Below are 22,673 nucleotides of genomic sequence, written 5' to 3' on the forward strand. Positions count from 1 at the left end.
GATAAACACCTCCAACCTATAGTAGTACAACTTCCCTCATACCTCAAAGATTCCCTACACCTCATTCAACTGTTAGCTGACATCACCTGGTCCTCTGACTACCACTGGTTAACATGTGATATCACTTCTCTTTATACCAATATTCCACACCACTTCGGCCTCTCTGCTATACAGTTTTTCCTCTCCACCAATCCTGACATGCCAGTCATACAACAAAACTTTCTTTTACAATGCACGGAATTCATCTTAAACAATAACATTTTCTCATTCCAAGATAGTTTCTATCACCAAATCAGTGGCACAGCCATGGGCAGTTCATTTGCACCTTCCTACGCCAACCTTACCATGGGCTTAATTGAACAACAACTCTTACAACATAATAATCCATTTAAGAACAACATTGTACTGTACAAACGTTATATTGATGACTTATTCTTCATCTGGAAAGGCGACACTACATTAATCCCATCTTTTTTACAATTTCTCAACACCAATAAAGCGGGCCTGGAATTTACCTCTCAGCACCACCCCAACTCCATCGATTTTCTTGATCTGACCGTCTTTATTGAACAAAATCGAATCAAAACTAAAACCTTTTTCAAATCTGTTGACTCAAATAATTATATCCATTTCCAAAGCTTCCACTACCGACCATGGACCCAAAACACACCATATAACCAATTCAGGAGAATCCATAAAAATTGTACTGATATTCATAATTATGAAATGCAATCTAAATTACTTACCCAAAAATTCACTGCCCGGAAGTACCCCAAAAAATTAATCCGTGATGCGTGCCATAAGGCTAAATTCTCCACATCATCTCACCCACTTCCTACGAATAGTACTGATAACAACCCACCCCCCAGATTCATTACTCGTTACAGTAGAGAACATCAGGGCATAAAAACTATATTGAACAACAGATGGGAGATTCTATTACAGGACCCCTTTCTCAGACCCATCCTACCACCCAAACCTCTCATCACCTATAGGAGGGCACCAAACCTCCGAAGCATACTTGCCCCTAGTCGACTACGAAATCACCATACTAAAGCTGTCACCAACCCAACCCCGTCCATGCCTGGTTCTTGGTCATGTAATCACCCACGTTGCCTGGCATGCTGTTTTGTAACTAACACCCCATCCTTCAGTTCCTCCATCACCAACATACAGTATCCAATCAAGAAATTCATCTCCTGCCAATCAAACTTCGTTATCTATGTTATTTCTTGTGCCTGCCGTCTCCAATACGTTGGCAGAACCACACAAATAGCCCGTAGCCGCATTGGCCAACATAAAAGAAACATATTGAATAAATACCCCATGCACAGTGTCTCACGTCACTTTCACTCCGAGCACCATAGCAACCCTGACACATTCACCATCACTTTAATCGACACCATTAATGAAACAGAATCTGATGCTCATAACAAACTCAAAAAACTCGAGATGTACTGGATCCAGACGCTAAAGACACTGGTTCCAGAAGGGCTCAATGTACTGGATGCAGACGCTAAAGACACTGGTTCCAGAAGGGCTCAATGTACTGGATGCAGACGCTAAAGACACTGGTTCCAGAAGGGCTCAATGAAGTCTTGGAAAAAATATACTGATCCTATCCCAAATATCCGTTATACCTTTTAGCTAGTCCTCTCTTTTTAGCGCAATAATTATCAGATTTTATTACTTTACGTGCTATATTTTGTCTGAATTGAATTTAATTGTAATATCTAATCCATATTTTATTATCTATCTTTTATGTTTCATATATCATTTTTTATTATTATATGTTATATCATGTTTTAAATATTGATTTTATGGTTACTACTTGACAATACAGTGTGCGTTTCCATAATCTTTGCAATTTACAAACATAATGTTCATAATTAATATGCAACACTTATCAGTTTTTTGTATGCTTTTGAATTTAATGTTCACCATTTCCATAATGCATTTGTCTATTTTTGTTTACCTTCATACTGTACAGATTTATAAGTACCTAAATGATTTACTTTACCAAAAGTGTGCATTAAAATCCTCACATCGCTCAACCACTATTTTTAATTACCTACACATACTATTCTGAAATTGCTCACTAGAGGGCGCCAAGCCACCCCTCTTATTTATCAATACTACTCTGCCACACATATGGCAGCTTGTTACTGCTTCTTACAATTGTGCCTCCGCTAAGATGGCTACCTGGGTCATTAGTGCACATGTGCACACCTATGTTACTTAAACACACACCCTTTTTTCTTTTAATTTAATGCACAGTTATCGGCGCACCCTTCCCATACATCTTATCCACTGCTGGTGCGACTTTAACGGCACATCACACAGTCCATCTAATTTTTTTGCTGTCTCATTCCTGACGTCACTTCCTGATTCACTGTGGCATCTTCCCATTGGCTCCCGTCCATTACCTCCTCTATTTAACATGCTAAAGCGTCCTCAACCAGCACAGAGGCGCTCAGTGTTGATGATACTGGCAGATGGTAAGTCCTATCTTTCCTTTACCTCTACAGGCACATTTTAATACCTTTTGGGTACTATTACATATTGGTTCTAATTACTAGATTCCATATTCAGTAGTCATTTTATATAAGCTTAATCTCGGTTACAAATCTTTGCTATGGTATTTCATTTAATTTAAACGTATAATTCACTGTGCGATTCATACTTTCACTAAAACTAGCAATAGTTTGGATACTAATTCCTGCCACAATCCTCTGTCAATTGTATGTTTGTCGAACACAGGTTTATGTATAGGTATGCAAATCTATGCAACGTATTTTATGCCACTCTTGAGGTATATTCATAGCCAAATGAATGCACTTCCTATCCACCGTGGCCTTTTCCCATCGAATCCTGCCCATTACCCCATCTACTCTGTCAACTGTATTTTGAACACAGGTTTATGTATATGCATACAAATTTATGCAACAAAATATATATATTTTATTTAATTTAAACGTATAATTCACTGTGCGATTCATACATCCACTAAAACTAGCAATAGTTTGGATACTAATTCCTGCCACAATCCTCTGTCAATTGTATGTTTGTCGAACACAGGTTTATGTATAGGTATGCACTTTTTTTTTTTTTTTTTTTTTTTTTTTTTTTTCACCCCCCCAATAATCTTTGCTATTGTATACCACAATTCTCTGTTGATTGCATGTACTTCAAACACAGGTTCATGCATATGCATGCAGATTTATGCAACATATTTTTATGCCACTATTGAAATATATTCATAGCCAAATCAATGTCCGAATAATCAGAATGAATTTTGCCAAAGCACTACAGTTTCATTTACTCTATTGTCTCTGTTACAGCTGTTTACTCCTATCTGTTATTGCCTGATGAAGCGGGTTTGTATCCCGTGAAACGCGTTGCACTTTATTTGGAGTATCCAATAAAATTGTTTGGACTGAAAATCCACAGTCGTGTGTTCTGCTTGGAGGGGGTGAGTCCACCACTGCCTCCTCTATTACCAAAATGGGTTTTTAAGTTCTTTTAGTGTTTTTTATCCTATTGGCGCCTCTGTTATCCTATTATCTATATGTGCAACGTGTTACTGGTGCTGGTGTGCACATCCGTCCACCTCCGCTACTCCTAGCCTCCTCCATTGTCCGCCGTCACTGTGAGCGTCTCTACCACACGGCACTGACATATGTGCAACGTGTTACTGGTGCTGGTGTGCACATCCGTCCACCTCCGCGACTCCTAGCCTCCTCCATTGTCTGCCGTCACTGTGAACGTCTCTACCACACGGCACTGACATATGTGCAACGTGTTACTGGTGCTGGTGTGCACATCCATTCACCTCCGCGACTCCTAGCCTCCTATATTGTCCGCCGTCACTGTGAGCGTCTCTACCACACGGCACTGACATATGTGCAACATACTCCCGGTGCTGGTGTGCACATCCGTCCACCTCCGCTACTCCTAGCCTCCTCCATTGTCCGCCGTCACTGTGAGCGTCTCTACCACACGGCACTGACGTATGTGCAACGTGTTACTGGTGCTGGTGTGCACATCCATCCACCTCCGCGACTCCTAGCCTCCTCCATTGTCCGCCGTCACTGTGAGCGCCTCTACCATACGGCACTGACATATGTGCAACGTGTTACTGGTGCTGGTGTGCACATCCATCCACCTCCGCGACTCCTAGCCTCCTCCATTGTCCGCCGTCACTGTGAGCGCCTCTACCATACGGCACTGACATATGTGCAACGTGTTACTGGTGCTGGTGTGCACATCCATCCACCTCCGCGACTCCTAGCCTCCTCCGTTGTCTGCCGTCACTGTGAGCATCTCTACCACACGGCACTGACATATGTGCAACGTGTTACTGGTTATGGTGTGCACATCCGTCCACCTCCGCGACTCCTAGCCTCCTCCATTGTCCGCCGTCACTGTGAACGTCTCTACCACACGGCACTGACTTATGTGCAACGTGTTACTGGTGCTGGTGTGCACATCCGTCCACCTCCGCGACTCCTAGCCTCCTCCATTGTCCGCCGTCACTGTGAGCGTCTCTACCATACGGCACTGACGTATGTGCAACGTGTTACTGGTGCTGGTGTGCACATCCGTCCACCTCCGCGACTCCTAACCTCCTCCATTGTCCACCGTCACTGTGAGCGTCTCTACCACACGGCACTGACATATGTGCAACGTGTTACTGGTGCTGGTGTGCACATCCATCCACCGACTCCTAACCTCCTCCATTGTCCGCCGTCACTGTGAGCGCCTCTACCACACGGCACTGACATATGTGCAACGTGTTACTGGTGCTGGTGTGCACATCCATCCACCAACTCCTAGCCTCCTCCATTGTCCGCCGTCACTGTGAGCGTCTCTACCACACGGCACTGACACATGTGCAACGTGTTACTGGTGCTGGTGTGCACATCCGTCCACCTCCGCTACTCCTAGCCTCCTCCATTGTCCGCCATCACTGTGAGCGTCTCTACCACACGGCACTGACATATGTGCAACGTGTTACTGGTGCTGGTGTGCACATCCATCCACCTCCGCTACTCCTAGCCTCCTCCATTGTCCGCCATCACTGTGAGCGTCTCTACCACACGGCACTGACATATGTGCAACGTGTTACTGGTGCTGGTGTGCACATCCGTCCACCTCCGCGACTCCTAGCCTCCTCCATTGTCCGCCGTCACTGTGAGCGTCTCTACCACACGGCACTGACATATGTGCAACGTGTTACTGGTGCTGGTGTGCACATCCATCCACCTCCGCGACTCCTAGCCTCCTCCATTGTCCGCCGTCACTGTGAGCGTCTCTACCATACGGCACTGACATATGTGCAACGTGTTACTGGTGCTGGTGTGCACATCCGTCCACCTCCGCGACTCCTAGCCTCCTCCATTGTCCGCCGTCACTGTGAGCGTCTCTACCATACGGCACTGACATATGTGCAACGTGTTACTGGTGCTGGTGTGCACATCCATCCACCTCCGCTACTCCTAGCCTCCTCCATTGTCCGCCGTCACTGTGAGCGTCTCTACCATACGGCACTGACATATGTGCAACGTGTTACTGGTGCTGGTGTGCACATCCGTCCACCTCCGCTACTCCTAGCCTCCTCCATTGTCCGCCGTCACTGTGAGCGTCTCTACCACACGGCACTGACATATGTGCAACGTGTTACTGGTGCTGGTGTGCACATCCATCCACCTCCGCTACTCCTAGCCTCCTCCATTGTCCGCCGTCACTGTGAGCGTCTCTACCATACGGCACTGACATATGTGCAACGTGTTACTGGTGCTGGTGTGCACATCCGTCCACCTCCGCTACTCCTAGCCTCCTCCATTGTCCGCCGTCACTGTGAGCGTCTCTACCACACGGCACTGACATATGTGCAACGTGTTACTGGTGCTGGTGTGCACATCCGTCCACCTCCGCGACTCCTAGCCTCCTCCATTGTCCACCGTCACTGTGAGCGTCTCTACCACACGGCACTGACATTTGTGCAACGTGTTACTGGTGCTGGTGTGCACATCCATCCACCTCCGCGACTCCTAGCCTCCTCCATTGTCCGCCATCACTGTGAGCGTCTCTACCACACGGCACTGACGTATGTGCAACGTGTTACTGGTGCTGGTGTGCACATCCATCCACCGACTCCTAGCATCCTCCATTGTCCTCCGTCACTGTGAGCGTCTCTACCACACGGCACTGACATTTGTGCAACGTGTTACTGGTGCTGGTGTGCACATCCATCCACCTCCGCGACTCCTAGCCTCCTCCATTGTCCGCCATCACTGTGAGCGTCTCTACCACACGGCACTGACGTATGTGCAACGTGTTACTGGTGCTGGTGTGCACATCCATCCACCTCCGCTACTCCTAGCCTCCTCCATTGTCCACCATCACTGTGAGCTCCTCTACCACACGGCACTGACATATGTGCAACGTGTTACTGGTGCTGGTGTGCACATCCGTCCACCTCCGCTACTCCTAGCCTCCTCCATTGTCCACCGTCACGGTGAGCGTCTCTACCATACGGCACTGACATATGTGCAACGTGTTACTGGTGCTGGTGTGCACATCCGTCCACCTCCGCTACTCCTAGCCTCCTCCATTGTCTGCCGTCACTGTGAGCGTCTCTACCACACGGCACTGACATATGTGCAACGTGTTACTGGTGCTGGTGTGCACATCCGTCCACCTCCGCTACTCCTAGCCTCCTCCATTGTCTGCCGTCACTGTGAGCGTCTCTACCACACGGCACTGACATATGTGCAACGTGTTACTGGTGCTCCAGGTGACGCCAAACACCGGAAGAGGCCAGGAATCGCGTTGGTTGAAGCTGAGACTTTACCGAGCATGGGCACTGGGATCGACACTGTTACACTGCTGGGTGTGGTCAGGCAGGCGTCGGATGTGATGGCGCAAGGCTGACTTCAGATGTGGAATCTTTTGGGGATCAGTCAGTCCCTCTCTGATCAGTTTTGTTTAGAGAGGAACAATCAAAAAAAGGGCGACGCATCCAAGGTGTATCTTTATTGGTTCCATAGAAAACATATAGCCAACATTTCGAAGCCACGTAGGGCCTCTTTGTCAAGGCACAATTTTCTCTAAGGCAATGTAAAGTATGTCTGCCTCTGTAATAAAGCTCCAGTAGGGTTAATGGAAGAAGACTCCTCTAGACACTCGCTCGCAGGGATGTGTAATCAGCGGGCGCAGCGCACTGGTGTCTTCTTCTTTTATATGGAACCAATAAAGATACACCTTGGGTGTGCTGGCTCTTTTTGATTGAACATTGTACAGAGGGCGTCATCCCTCTTATTTCAGCTGACGCACTCCCCTTACAGACAATGGGTTTGATCCTGAAGTGTGTGCGAGACAACACAATAACTGTTTTGTTGAGAGAGGTATTTGTCCTGTGATCGATCTGCCCATACATCAATGTATGGGTACCTTCAGATTAATCTTCCTCGGCCTAAACTCAGCTTTCCAACTCCCCGATCCCAAACTTGTAAAACAAAGGATTGCCCTGAGCTTCACTCTACAGTATTTTTAACCTTGATGCAAGTATTGTATTTTTTGGAATATTGTAATGATCAGTGATGTATCTGATAAACAGAACGAGCTCTATCAGCACAATAGTCAGTACTGATCACACGTGATTTGGTGCACAGTAATATTCCTGAATACGTATAAGTGACAGGGGCTATTACTAACTGAGAACGTGGTCGTCCAGGCAATGTCGTTAACAGATTGGTCAGTATAGGTACAAAGTCGAGAGGCAAAAATCAGTGTAAGTATTCAGGCAATAAGCGGCAACAGATCAGATTGGCAGAAGTACAGAATCGGGAGACAAGATCAAGGTAAGTATTCAGGCAGAAGTCGGCAACAGATCAGATTGGCAGAAGTACAGAATCGTAAGGCAAGATCAAGGTAAGTATTCAGGCAAGAGTCGGCAACAGATCAGATTGGCAGAAGTACAGAATCGTAACGCAAGATCAAGGTAAGTATTCAGGCAAGAGTCGGCAACAGATCAGATTGGCAGAAGTACAGAATCGTAGAGCAGAGAGTAGTCAGAAGAACAGGAAAAAGGTCATACACAATATATTCAATAACAATATAATATATTTCTTGAGCTAAGTGTGAATCCCCGGGGTCCTGCCGGATCAAGCACACACGGATCTGACTTCGGTCTGAGAGCTTTCACTGTGAAGTTTCAGCAACAACAGACAAAGATTAAATGACGCGCACATCCTTAAATACAAACGGCAAATCCATAGAGCCGCCCAGAATGCCCAGCCAATGAGAAGACAGGCTGTTGTCAGCCGACCTCCGAGTCAGCTGACACGTCTCCACAGCCCATAAAGATGCTGGCGTTCGAGCCAGCCGCCCTCTATGCGCGTCAGACAGCCCGGACCTCCCAGAGACCACGAGGAGGCCCGGAGACGCCGCAGCAGCGACCGTCGTGCCATCAGATGCGGAAGCGGTGGACGCGCCGCTATCCGCCCGGGAGGTAATTCCAACATCTCTGACAAATATAAGACGCACCTAGGATTAGTAGTAAAAAACTTAGGGAAGAAAAGAAAAATACTAAACCTAGGTGCGTCTGTAGTTCAGGGGATTCTTATGGACCATAGCTGTCTCTAAGCTGGTCTATCTAAGCTACACTGACCAACTACACTATTATTATTATTATTTATTTATTAAGCGCCAACATATTCCGTGGCGCTGTACAATGTAAGAAAACAAACAAGGGATACATAATGATACAGACAATGATATACATCAAATATAAACACTGATACAAGATACAGCACTGCTGATTACAATTTGATTTAACATGATGACTAAAATGTATAAATGTCTAACAGAGTGCAAGCAATTCCATGACACAAAAGGGTGAGAGCCCTGCCCTTGCGAGCTTACAATCTAAAGGAATGGGGTGGAAACAAGAGGTGGGGAAGTATACAGTATATGTACAGGCAGTGCGTAATTAGGATATTTAGTGGGTGCATGCACTAGACTAACCCCTGCTGTCCCTACCAGTTATACTGCACTACACTACATATTAAACTACACTACACTGCACACTACACTAGACTATACACTACACTAACTTCCTGCTGCCCTCCCAAATAAGCTAGACTACACTGACCCCTGCTGCACCAACGAGTTACACTACACTACACTGCACAACGCTACACTAGGCTAAACACTAGACTACACTAACCCCTGCTGGCCCCGGTGGTAACACTGCTCTACACTACACACCACACTAGACTACACTAACCCCTGCTGGCCCTGCCAGTTACACTGCTCTACACTACACACTACACTAGACTACACTAACCCCTGCTGGCCCTGCCAGTTACACTGCTCTACACTACACTAGACTACACTAACCCTTGCTGGCCCTGCCAGTTACACTGCTCTACACTACACACTACACTAGACTACACTAACCCCTGCTGGCCCTGCCAGTTACACTGCTCTACACTACACACTACACTAGACTACACTAACCCCTGCTGGCCCTGCCAGTTACACTGCTCTACACTACACACTATACTAGACTACACTAACCCCTTTTGGCCCTGCCAGTTACACTGCTCTACACTACACACTACACTAGACTACACTAACCCCTGCTGGCCCTGCCAGTTACACTGCTCTACACTACACACTACACTAGACTACACTAACCCCTGCTGGCCCTGCCAGTTACACTGCCCTACACTACACACTACACTAGACTACACTAACCCCTGCTGGCCCTGCCAGTTACACTGCTCTACACTACACACTACACTAGACTACACTAACCCCTGCTGGCCCTGCCAGTTACACTGCTCTACACTACACACTATACTAGACTACACTAACCCCTGCTGGCCCTGCCAGTTACACTGCTCTACACTACACACTACACTAGACTACACTAACCCCTGCTGGCCCTGCCAGTTACACTGCTCTACACTACACACTACACTAGACTACACTAACCCCTGCTGGCCCTGCCAGTTACACTGCTCTACACTACACTAGACTACACTAACCCCTGCTGGCCCTGCCTGTTACACTGCTCTACACTACACACTACACTACACTAGACTACACTAACCCCTGCTGGCCCTGCCAGTTACACTGCTCTACACTACACACTACACTAGACTACACTAACCCCTGCTGGCCCTGCCAGTTACACTGCTCTACACTACACACCACACTAGACTACACTAACCCCTGCTGGCCCTGCCAGTTACACTGCTCTACACTACACTAGACTACACTAACTCCTGCTGGCCCTGCCAGTTACACTGCTCTACACTACACACTACACTAGACTACACTAACCCCTGCTGGCCCTGCCAGTTACACTGCTCTACACTACACACTACACTAGACTACACTAACCCCTGCTGGCCCTGCCAGTTACACTGCTCTACACTACACACTACACTAGACTACACTAACCCCTGCTGGCCCTGCCAGTTACACTGCTCTACACTACACTAGACTACACTAACCCCTGCTGGCCCTGCCAGTTACACTGCTCTACACTACACACTACACTAGACTACCCTAACCCCTGCTGGCCCTGCCTGTTACACTGCTCTACACTACACACTACACTAGACTACACTAACCCCTGCTGGCCCTGCCAGTTACACTGCTCTACTCTACACACTACACTAGACTACACTAACCCCTGCTGGCCCTGCCAGTTACACTGCTCTACACTACACACCACACTAGACTACACTAACCCCTGCTGGCCCTGCCAGTTACACTGCTCTACACTACACTAGACTACACTAACCCCTGCTGGCCCTGCCAGTTACACTGCTCTACACTACACACTACACTAGACTACACTAACCCCTGCTGGCCCTGCCAGTTACACTGCTCTACACTACACACCACACTAGACTACACTAACCCCTGCTGGCCCTGCCAGTTACACTGCTCTACACTACACTAGACTACACTAACCCCTGCTGGCCCTGCCAGTTACACTGCTCTACACTACACACTACACTAGACTACACTAACCCCTGCTGGCCCTGCCAGTTACACTGCTCTACACTACACACTACACTAGACTACACTAACCCCTGCTGGCCCTGCCAGTTACACTGCTCTACACTACACACTACACTAGACTACACTAACCCCTGCTGGCCCTGCCAGTTACACTGCTCTACACTACACTAGACTACACTAACCCCTGCTGGCCCTGCCAGTTACACTGCTCTACACTACACACTACACTAGACTACACTAACCCCTGCTGGCCCTGCCTGTTACACTGCTCTACACTACACACTACACTAGACTACACTAACCCCTGCTGGCCCTGCCAGTTACACTGCTCTACACTACACTAGACTACACTAACCCCTGCTGGCCCTGCCAGTTACACTGCTCTACACTACACACTACACTAGACTAGTCTAGACACATTACATTACACTAACCCCTGCTGGCCCTGCAAGCTACACTACATGCTACACTATTGTATACAATGAACAGAGGCGCCAAAAGTATAAGATTAGATTAAATGAGCTTAAAAACCAACTTAAATGGCAAAATTGAAGGAGGAAGTGGTGGTCTTACCTCCCTCAAGCAGACACGACAACGACTGCGATTCAGACAGTCAAACACATTTATTAGGAACTCCAAAAAGAAATGCAACGCGTTTCGCAGGTTCAACCCCGCTTCATCAGGCAATATAGGGAGGAGTATCAAACTGAAAATGCCAGAGACCAAAGTATGAATACACTCGTACAATCACAAATGTGTTATTATATAATATTCAAAAATAGTGATTTCAATATAATAAACTGAGTTCAAATGCAAAACTATGGATTAAATATATAAGGTAAGCCCATGATTTAATTAATTTCAGAATAAATGTATCTTGGAAAAACACATATACATAGCCCAACATGGTAATGCATATGGTTCCCTCAATTAACTCAATAAATTGAGTTCAAATGCAAAACTATGGATTTTGTATATTCAGTATGTCACTAATAACACAATTCTCAGAATAAATGTATCTCGGAACAACCCATAGCCAAACATGGCAATGCAGAGAAATTGCAGCAAATGAGTGATTGCTTTAACTGACCTAATACAACATCCATGTGCTGCATATGGATTGAAGTAGTGGGTGTTTAATAGTAAATAATAGTGTATTCAGTATCAGGTATTTGTCCTGGATAAGGAGTGACTAAACTAAAGGTAATAAAGGCTTTGCTGGTATCACTCTAAGGATGTGTAAAGCATAATTATACAAACTAGGAGTCAAGATTCCAAAAGATGTAGCAAAGTGACTTACCAATCTGCACAAGGATTCAAATTAAGCGCCTCTGTAATGAAAGAGCAAGCCATAGCAGCTTAAATAGGTGTTGGGTGAGTATGGGCCAATCAGGGACTGCCATGTGGACAGTGTGGACAGGCCAGTGATGTAACTAGTGATGTAATGCTGGGCGGGGAAGGGGAAGGGAGAGAACATCACTAGTTACATCACTGGCCTGTCCACACTGTCCACATGGCAGTCCCTGATTGGCCCATACTCACCCAACACCTATTTAAGCTGCTATGGCTTGCTCTTTCATTACAGAGGCGCTTAATTTGAATCCTTGTGCAGATTGGTAAGTCACTTTGCTACATCTTTTGGAATCTTGACTCCTAGTTTGTATAATTATGCTTTACACATCCTTAGAGTGATACCAGCAAAGCCTTTATTACCTTTAGTTTAGTCACTCCTTATCCAGGACAAATACCTGATACTGAATACACTATTATTTACTATTAAACACCCACTACTTCAATCCATATGCAGCACATGGATGTTGTATTAGGTCAGTTAAAGCAATCACTCATTTGCTGCAATTTCTCTGCATTGCCATGTTTGGCTATGGGTTGTTCCGAGATACATTTATTCTGAGAATTGTGTTATTAGTGACATACTGAATATACAAAATCCATAGTTTTGCATTTGAACTCAATTTATTGAGTTAATTGAGGGAACCATATGCATTACCATGTTGGGCTATGTATATGTGTTTTTCCAAGATACATTTATTCTGAAATTAATTAAATCATGGGCTTACCTTATATATTTAATCCATAGTTTTGCATTTGAACTCAGTTTATTATATTGAAATCACTATTTTTGAATATTATATAATAACACATTTGTGATTGTACGAGTGTATTCATACTTTGGTCTCTGGCATTTTCAGTTTGATACTCCTCCCTATATTGCCTGATGAAGCGGGGTTGAACCTGCGAAACGCGTTGCATTTCTTTTTGGAGTTCCTAATAAATGTGTTTGACTGTCTGAATCGCAGTCGTTGTCGTGTCTGCTTGAGGGAGGTAAGACCACCACTTCCTCCTTCAATTTTGCCATTTAAGTTGGTTTTTAAGCTCATTTAATCTAATCTTATACTTTTGGCGCCTCTGTTCATTGTATACAATTTTGAGTCCACCCTTGGTGGAGGGTTGCTACCCTTTCTTCCGGTCTACAGAGAGCGACTTCTTAATCCTGAGTGGGGTCAGGACAATCTCCCCACCTGCCTTTACAGTGGTTGCCTGCTGGTGACCCTGACTTGTGAGTATTTAGCAATACAAACTTATTGCCACCTTGTCCAGTACGAATTACACTATTGGGGCTCTTGGTGTTCCCTGTTTTTACATGCTACACTAGACTACTATAGACACATTACATTACACTAACTTCCTGCTCTCCTCCCAAATACGCTACACTGCACTAACAATTCAGCTCTTACCCATCCGCTGTGTAAGGCTTTACCAGAGAAGAGGAATGCTTGGAGAAGCTGGAGTGGAGCTACGTGGGAGAGGAGGGTGGTGCTGGATGCGGTATGCTTGGAGAAGCTGGATTGGAGCTACGTGGGAGAGGAGGGCGGTGCTGGATGCGGTATGCTTGGAGAAGCTGGACCCGAGCTACGTGGGAGAGGAGGGCGGTGCTGGATGCGGTATGCTTGGAGAAGCTGGACCGGAGCTACGTGGGAGAGGAGGGACCGGAGCTAAGTGGGAGAGGAGGGCAGTGCTGGATGCGGTATGCTTGGAGAAGCTGGACCGGAGCTACGTGGGAGAGGAGGGCGGTGCTGGATGCGGTATGCTTAGAGAAGCTGGACCGGAGCTAGGTGGGAGAGGAGGGCGGTGCTGGATGCGGTATGCTTGGAGAAGCTGGACCGGAGCTAGGTGGGAGAGGAGGGCGGTGCTGGATGCGGTATGCTTGGAGAAGCTGGACTGGAGCTACATGGGAGAGGAGGGCGGTGCTGGATGCGGTATGCTTGGAGAAGCTGGACCGGAGCTACGTGGGAGAGGAGGGCGGTGCTGGATGCTGTATGCTTGGAGAAGCTGGACCGGAGCTACGTGGGAGAGGAGGGTGGTGCTAGATGCGGTATGCTTGGAGAAGCTGGACCGGAGCTACGTGGGAGAGGAGGGTGGTGCTGGATGCGGTATGCTTGGAGAAGCTGGACCGGAGCTACGTGGGAGAGGAGGGTGGTGCTGGATGCGGTATGCTTGGGGAAGCTGGACCGGAGCTATGTGGGAGAGGAGGGCGGTGCTGGATGCGGTATGCTTGCAGAAGCTGGACCGGAGCTACGTGGGAGAGGAGGGCGGTGCTGGATGCGGTATGGTTGGAGAAGCTGGACCGGAGCTACGTGGGAGAGGAGGGCGGTGCTGGATGTGGTATGCTTGGAGAAGCTGGACCGGAGCTACGTGGGAGAGGAGGGCGGTGCTGGAACGCGGTATGCTTGGAGAAGCTGGACCGGAGCTACGTGGGAGAGGAGGGCGGTGCTGGATGCGGTATGCTTGGAGAAGCTGGACCAGAGCTACGTGGGAGAGGAGTGTGGTGCTGGATGTGGTATGCTTGGAGAAGCTGGACCGGAGCTACGTGGGAGAGGAGTGTGGTGCTGGATGTGGTATGCTTGGAGAAGCTGGACTGGAGCTACGTGGGAGAAGAGGGTGCTGCTGGATGCGGTATGCTTGGAGAAGCTGGACCGGAGCTACGTGGGAGAGGAGGGTGGTGCTGGATGCGGTATGCTTGGAGAAGCTGGACTGGAGCTACGTGGGAGAGGAGTGTGGTGCTGGATGTGGTATGCTTGGAGAAGCTGGACCGGATCTACGTGGGAGAGGAGGGCGGTGCTGGATGCGGTATGCTTGGAGAAGCTGGACCGGAGCTGCGTGGGAGAGGAGGGTGGTGCTGGATGCGGTATGCTTGGAGAAGCTGGACCGGAGCTGCGTGGGAGAGGAGGGTGGTGCTGGATGGGGTATGCTTGGAGAAGCTGGACTGGAGCTACGTGGGAGAGGAGGGCGGTGCTGGATGCGGTAAGCTTGGAGAAGCTGGACCGGAGCTACGTGGGAGAGGAGGGCGGTGCTGGATGCGGGATGCTTGGAGAAGCTGGACTAAGCTACGTGGGAGAGGAGGGCGGTGCTGGATGCGGGATGCTTGGAGAAGCTGGACTGGAGCTACGTGGGAGAGGAGGGCGGTGCTGGATGCGGTATGCTTGGAGAAGCTGGACCGGATCTACGTGGGAGAGGAGGGCGGTGCTGGATGCGGTATGCTTGGAGAAGCTGGACCGGAGCTACGTGGGAGAGGAGGGCGGTGCTGGATGCGGTATGCTTGGAGAAGCTGGAGCGGAGCTACGTGGGAGAGGAGGGCGGTGCTGGATGCGGTATGCTTGGAGAAGCTGGACCGGAGCTACGTGGGAGAGGAGGGCGGTGCTGGATGCGGTATGCTTGGAGAAGCTGGACCGGAGCTACGTGGGAGAGGAGGGTGGTGCTGGATGCAGTATGCTTGGAGAAGCTGGACCGGAGCTACGTGGGAGAGGAGGGCGGTGCTGGATGCGGTATGCTTGGAGAAGCTGGACCGGAGCTACGTGGGAGAGGAGGGTGGTGCTGGATGCGGTATTCTTGGAGAAGCTGGACTGGAGCTACGTGGGAGAGGAGGGTGGTGCTGGATGCGGTATGCTTGGAGAAGCTGGACCGGAGCTACGTGGGAGAGGAGGGCGGTGCTGGATGTGGTATGCTTGGAGAAGCTGGACTGGAGCTACGTGGGAGAGGAGGGCGGTGCTGGATGCGGTATGCTTGGAGAAGCTGGACCGGAGCTACGTGGGAGAGGAGGGCGGTGCTGGATGCGGGATGCTTGGAGAAGCTAGACTGGAGCTACGTGGGAGAGGAGGGCGGTGCTGGATGCGGGATGCTTGGAGAAGCTGGACTGGAGCTACGTGGGAGAGGAGGGTGGTGCTGGATGCGGTATGCTTGAAGAAGCTGGACCGGAGCTACGTGGGAGAGGAGGGCGGTGCTGGATGCGGTATGCTTGGAGAAGCTGGAGCGGAGCTACGTGGGAGAGGAGGGCGGTGCTGGATGCGGTATGCTTGGAGAAGCTGGACCGGAGCTACGTGGGAGAGGAGGGCGGTGCTGGATGCGGTATGCTTGGAGAAGCTGGACCGGAGCTACGTGGGAGAGGAGAGTGGTGCTGGATGCGGGATGCTTGGAGAAGCTGGACCGGAGCTACGTGGGAGAGGAGGGCAGTGCTGGATGCGGTATGCTTGGAGAAGCTGGACCGGAGCTACGTGGGAGAGGAGGGCGGTGCTGGATGCGGTATGCTTGGAGCAGCTGGACCGGAGCTACGTGGGAGAGGAGGGCGGTGCTGGATGCGATGCGTTATGCTTGGAGAAGCTGGATCGGAGCTACGTGGGAGAGGAGGGCGGTGCTGGATGGGGTATGCTTGGAGAAGCTGGACCGGAGCTACGTGGGAGAGGAGGGTGGTGCTGGATGGGGTATGCTTGGAGAAGCTGGACCGGAGCTACGTGGGAGAAGAGGGTGGTGCTGGATGCGGTATGCTTGGAGAAGCTGGACCGGAGCTACGTGGGAGAGGAGTGTGGTGCTGGATGTGGTATGCTTGGAGAAGCTGGAGCGGAGCTACGTGGGAGAGGAGTGTGGTGCTGGATGTGGTATGCTTGGAGAAGCTGGACTGGAGCTACGTGGGAGAAGAGGGTGCTGCTGGATGCGGTATGCTTGGAGAAGCTGGACCGGAGCTACGTGGGAGAGGAGGGTGGTGCTGGATGCGGTATGCTTGGAGAAGCTGGACCGGAGCTACGTGGGAGAGGAGTGTGGTGCTGGATGTGGTATGCTTGGAGAAGCTGGACCGGATCTACGTGGGAGAGGAGGGCGGTGCTGGATGCGGTATGCTTGGAGAAGCTGGACCGGAGCTGCGTGGGAGAGGAGGGTGGTGCTGGATGCGGTATGCTTGGAGAAGCTGGACCGGAGCTGCGTGGGAGAGGAGGGTGGTGCTGGATTGGGTATGCTTGGAGAAGCTGGACTGGAGCTACGTGGGAGAGGAGGGCGGTGCTGGATGCGGTAAGCTTGGAGAAGCTGGACCGGAGCTACGTGGGAGAGGAGGGCGGTGCTGGATGCGGGATGCTTTCCAGAAGCTGGACTGGAGCTACGTGGGAGAGGAGGGCGGTGCTGGATGCGGGATGCTTGGAGAAGCTGGACTGGAGCTACGTGGGAGAGGAGGGTGGTGCTGGATGCGGTATGCTTGGAGAAGCTGGACCGGAGCTACGTGGGAGAGGAGGGCGGTGCTGGATGCGGGATGCTTGGAGAAGCTGGACTGGAGCTACGTGGGAGAGGAGGGCGGTGCTGGATGCGGTATGCTTGGAGAAGCTGGACCGGATCTACGTGGGAGAGGAGGGCGGTGCTGGATGCGGTATGCTTGGAGAAGCTGGACCGGATCTACGTGGGAGAGGAGGGCGGTGCTGGATGCGGTATGCTTGGAGAAGCTGGAGCGGAGCTACGTGGGAGAGGAGGGCGGTGCTGGATGCAGTATGCTTGGAGAAGCTGGATCGGAGCTACGTGGGAGAGGAGGGCGGTGCTGGATGGGGCATGCTTGGAGAAGCTGGACCGGAGCTACGTGGGAGAGGAGGGTGGTGCTGGATGGGGTATGCTTGGAGAAGCTGGACCAGAGCAACGTGGGAGAGGAGGGTGGTGCTGGATGCGGTATGCTTGGAGAAGCTGGACCGGAGCTACGTGGGAGAAGAGGGTGGTGCTGGATGCGGTATGCTTGGAGAAGCTGGACTGGAGCTACGTGGGAGAAGAGGGTGCTGCTGGATGCGGTATGCTTGGAGAAGCTGGACCGGAGCTACGTGGGAGAGGAGGGTGGTGCTGGATGCGGTATGCTTGGAGAAGCTGGACCGGAGCTACGTGGGAGAGGAGTGTGGTGCTGGATGTGGTATGCTTGGAGAAGCTGGACCGGAGCTACGTGGGAGAGGAGGGCGGTGCTGGACGCGGGATGCTTGGAGAAGCTGGACCGGAGCTACGTGGGAGCGGAGGGCGGTGCTGGATGCGGGATGCTTGGAGAAGCTGGACCGGAGCTACGTGGGAGAGGAGGGTGGTGCTGGATGCGGTATGCTTGGAGAAGCTGGACCGGAGCTACGTGGGAGAGGAGTGTGGTGCTGGATGCGGGATGCTTGGAGAAGCTGGACCGGAGCTACGTGGGAGAGGAGGGTGGTGCTGGATGCGGTATGCTTGGAGAAGCTGGACCGGAGCTACGTGGGAGAGGAGTGTGGTGCTGGATGTGGTATGCTTGGAGAAGCTGGACCGGAGATACGTGGGAGAGGAGGGCGGTGCTGGATGCGGGATGCTTGGAGAAGCTGGACCGGAGCTACGTGGGAGAGGAGGGTGGTGCTGGATGGGGTATGCTTGGAGAAGCTGGACCGGAGCTACGTGGGAGAGGAGGGACCGGAGCTACGTGGGAGAGGAGGGTGGTGCTGGATGGGGTATACTTGGAGAAGCTGGACCGGAGCTACGTGGGAGAGGAGGGTAGTGCTGGATGGGGTATGCTTGGAGAGGCTGGACTGGAGCTGCGTGGGAGAGGAGGGTGGTGCTGGATGGGGTATGCTTGGAGAAGCTGGAGCGGAGCTACGTGGGAGAGGAGGGTGGTGCTGGATGCGGTATGCTTGGAGAAGCTAGACCGGAGCTACGTGGGAGAGGAGAGTGGTGCTGGATGTGGTATGCTTGGAGAAGCTGGACCGGGGCTACGTGGGAGAGGAGGGCGGTGCTGGATGCGGGATGCTTGGAGATGCTGGACCGGAGCTACGTGGGAGAGGAGGGTGGTGCTGGATGCGGTATGCTTGGAGAAGCTGGACCGGAGCTACGCGGGAGAGGAGGGACCGGAGCTACGTGGGAGAGGAGGGTGGTGCTGGATGGGGTATGCTTGGAGAAGCTGGACCGGAGCTACGTGGGAAAGGAGGGACCGGAGCTACGTGGGAGAGGAGGGTGGTGCTGGATGGGGTATGCTTGGAGAGGCTGGACTGGAGCTGCGTGGGAGAGGAGGGCGGTGCTGGATGCGGAATGCTTGGAGAAGCTGGACCGGAGCTTCATGGGAGAGGAGGGTGGTGCTGGATGCGGGATGCTTGGAGAAGCTGGACCGGAGCTACGTGGGAGAGGAGGGTGGTGCTGGATGTGGTATGCTTGGAGAAGCTGGACCGGAGCTACGTGGGAGAGGAGGGTGGTGCTGGATGCGGTATGCTTGGAGAAGCTGGACCGGAGCTACGTGGGAGAGGAGGGTGGTGCTGGATGGGGTATGCTTGGAGAAGCTGGAGCGGAGCTACGTGGGAGAGGAGGGTGGTGCTGGATGCGGTATGCTTGGAGAAGCTGGACCGGAGCTACGTGGGAGAGGAGAGTGGTGCTGGATGTGGTATGCTTGGAGAAGCTGGACCGGAGCTACGTGGGAGAGGAGGGTGGTGCTAGATGCAGTATGCTTGGAGAAGCTGGACCGGAGCTACGTGGGAGAGGAGGGACCGGAGCTAAGTGGGAGAGGAGGGCGGTGCTGGAGGCGGGATGCTTGGAGAAGCTGGACCGGAGCTACGTGGGAGAGGAGGGCGGTGCTGGATGCGGTATGCTTGGAGAAGCTGGACCGGAGCTACGTGGGAGAGGAGGGTGGTGCTGGATGCGGTATGCTTGGAGAAGCTGGACCGGAGCTACGTGGGAGAGGGGGGACCGGAGCTAAGTGGGAGAGGAGGGTGGTGCTGGATGGGGTATGCTTGGAGAAGCTGGACCGGAGCTACGTGGGAGAGGAGGGTGGTGCTGGATGGGGTATGCTTGGAGAAGCTGGACCGGAGCTACGTGGGAGAGGAGGGTGGTGCTGGATGCGGTATGCTTGGAGAAGCTGGACCGGAGCTACGTGGGAGAGGAGGGACCGGAGCTAAGTGGGAGAGGAGGGCGGTGCTGGATGCGGTATTCTAGGAGAAGCTGGACCGGAGCTGCGTGGGAGAGGAGGGACCGGAGCTAAGTGGGAGAGGAGGGCGGTGCTGGATGCTGGAAGTATTTCCTGCACACTCTGCACAACTTTTACTGTATATTCGGCACAGAAGGCTCTTCCACTCCTTCCCCCTTCTCCAGTTTAGATGAAGAAAAAGTGCAACTTATAGTCCCAAAATACAGTATAACTCTATGCTGAAACCATCTCACTCCAAAGCCAACTTTTGGCACAATGAATGCAGACATGCTGGTAAAACGCTTGTGCTGACAGCTAGAGGTACTTTATACTAGATGTGATCAGTTGTGAAATGATAATGGGGTTGTGTAACACTTGGCTATTTGAGACAGGAATAGTTCCTTATTCGCAAGCAGTAAATGAGTAATAAAAACGCGGCGGAGAGGTAGCGGCAGTTCAGAATGTCACATTTTTCTTTTTTCGTTCCCATTTACGAGTTCATTACACGCAAGGCCAGAGGAAGCCGTGTTTAATGTGATCATTGTGATTCATTCGCAGGACAAAAGGCCGCAGGTATAAAGGGATGTCAGAAGGCGGAATGTTTTCCATAAAGCAGCGATGAATATGTCGGACGTGTGAACTTTACCGGATAGGGAGTAATAATTACACAGTGTTACTAGAATAGCGTTAGCGTATATCTCTGCGGAAGCTCTCTCATGATTCCTTCACTGATCGCCGCGGACATTTCTGTCACGGTAATGTTTGATTATCGATCTTAAGGGAGGCAGGTTTGTGAATTAGCGCTGCACTGGCCGAGCAGCACATGGTGTTCTATAAAGATTGTTTTTAAATTCTATAAAATAACATTTTGCTGTTGTGCACTTTAATATTTACCAAGTTCTTCATTCACATTTTATACATTTTAAAGTAAATCTGTGACTTTAAAAAGAGAGAGAGTCACATATTTGCCTCGGTAGAGGGAACCCTTTGGATCCTTTTGAGCATACATGTCATACTCCGGCCCGCGGGAGGTGAGTCACTGGTGACAGGGATGTCTCCCCATCCAATGGGTCCCATTAAAAAAAAAAAAAATTGGCCCTCAAGGGGTTTCCCCACTTTGCAGTATGTTTGGCCCACTCTAGACCACCAGAGAAGCCATATGAGGGAGGGGGGAAGCACTAAACACTGGGGAACGGTATAGGGGAGGCTGGGGGTCTGGGGTTTGCAGGCCCAAAAAAATGTTTAAGGGCCCATTTCCACTTGTGCGGTGCGAATTGCCGCAGAAAAAATTGCATGTGAATTCGCATGAATGACACTGTATGTGAATTTAACCATGGCAGTGCCTGTGTGCTTTTCCATTGATTCCATGCGAATTTGCATGAAAATTTGCATGAAAATTCGCATACACCCGCATATCGGTATGCGGTATGCGAATTCTGATGGCTCTGCCATGCGAATTTTTGACGTGGACGAAAACGCTCAGAAATCCTGACAAGTTGAAACAGTCCCATCCACTTGTATTGGCTATGCGAATTCGCATGCGGCAAACGCATACGAATTCGTGATAGTGGAAATGGGCCCTAAACAGTATAAAATGTAACTTTTATTATAGCTAAATTCACAAAATAGTGGACAGTAATCAATATAAAAAGCATAACTACTTCACATAACTATTACAAAATATGCAGCCTAACTCACGTTTCACAGGCCAAAAATGTCCACTTCTTCAGAGGCAAAAAATTGTGGTGAGAAGTCTGTCAACATGAATGAAAAGCTATATGGCACACATCGTACCAGCAAAGCTTATGTCCAAAATATCTTCCAGATGTAACTCCTCCAATGAGTCAATCAGTCAAATCAAATCACGTCTGTATGTGTATAAACAGTCAGACACACTCTCCGAGAGGTAGAAGCAGTAGAGGGGGGAAAATACCCATCAGTGAATCCAGACGTGCTGCTGATCGAGGTGAGCCTTGGTGACCATGTACACAGTTTTTGGGCCTGCAAACCTGAATTCAATTTGTTGCAGTTACAACCGTTAAATACAATGCAGGTGATAAAACAGGTGTACTGACAACATCCAAAAGACCGTATGGACAACAGTCTCACTAGACTAGACGATAATATCATCCCAGAGCCAATCAAGTCTGAGGTATATATCCCAACATATATGAACATTGCCTCCACTTGGATCAGCTGCCTCTGCTGGTCCTGCTCTGTCACCTTACCTGGTGTTCCCTCCCTTGTCTACTCTAAACTGTAAGGTCACAATGATGGAACTCTCTCCTACTGTGCTTGGCTTTGCTGGAAGGGTTCTGCCAATGAATGTACCTGTATTGTTGGATGCTATTATTATACTTTGCTTCATGTATATTTATACATACGTACTGTACCTACCTGCATTGATGGATGA

General features: G+C 50.2%; 1 long non-coding RNA gene across 2 annotated transcripts in view; it reads left to right on the forward strand.

Moving 5' to 3' along the window:
• Positions 1–22,673, forward strand: part of LOC137540814 (uncharacterized) — a 291,452-nt gene that overhangs the window by 45,881 nt on the left and 222,898 nt on the right. The window contains exon 1 of one of the 2 annotated variants that reach the window (XR_011025054.1): positions 22,325–22,412. The exons of the other annotated variant lie outside the window; for it this stretch is intronic. This is a non-coding gene — a long non-coding RNA (uncharacterized lncRNA). Of the gene's footprint in view, positions 1–22,324; positions 22,413–22,673 lie in introns of those variants that run through there. 2 annotated transcript variants of the gene reach the window in all.

This window comes from Hyperolius riggenbachi, chromosome 12 (genome assembly GCF_040937935.1).
Source record: "Hyperolius riggenbachi isolate aHypRig1 chromosome 12, aHypRig1.pri, whole genome shotgun sequence".
Taxonomy (NCBI): Eukaryota; Metazoa; Chordata; class Amphibia; order Anura; family Hyperoliidae; genus Hyperolius; species Hyperolius riggenbachi.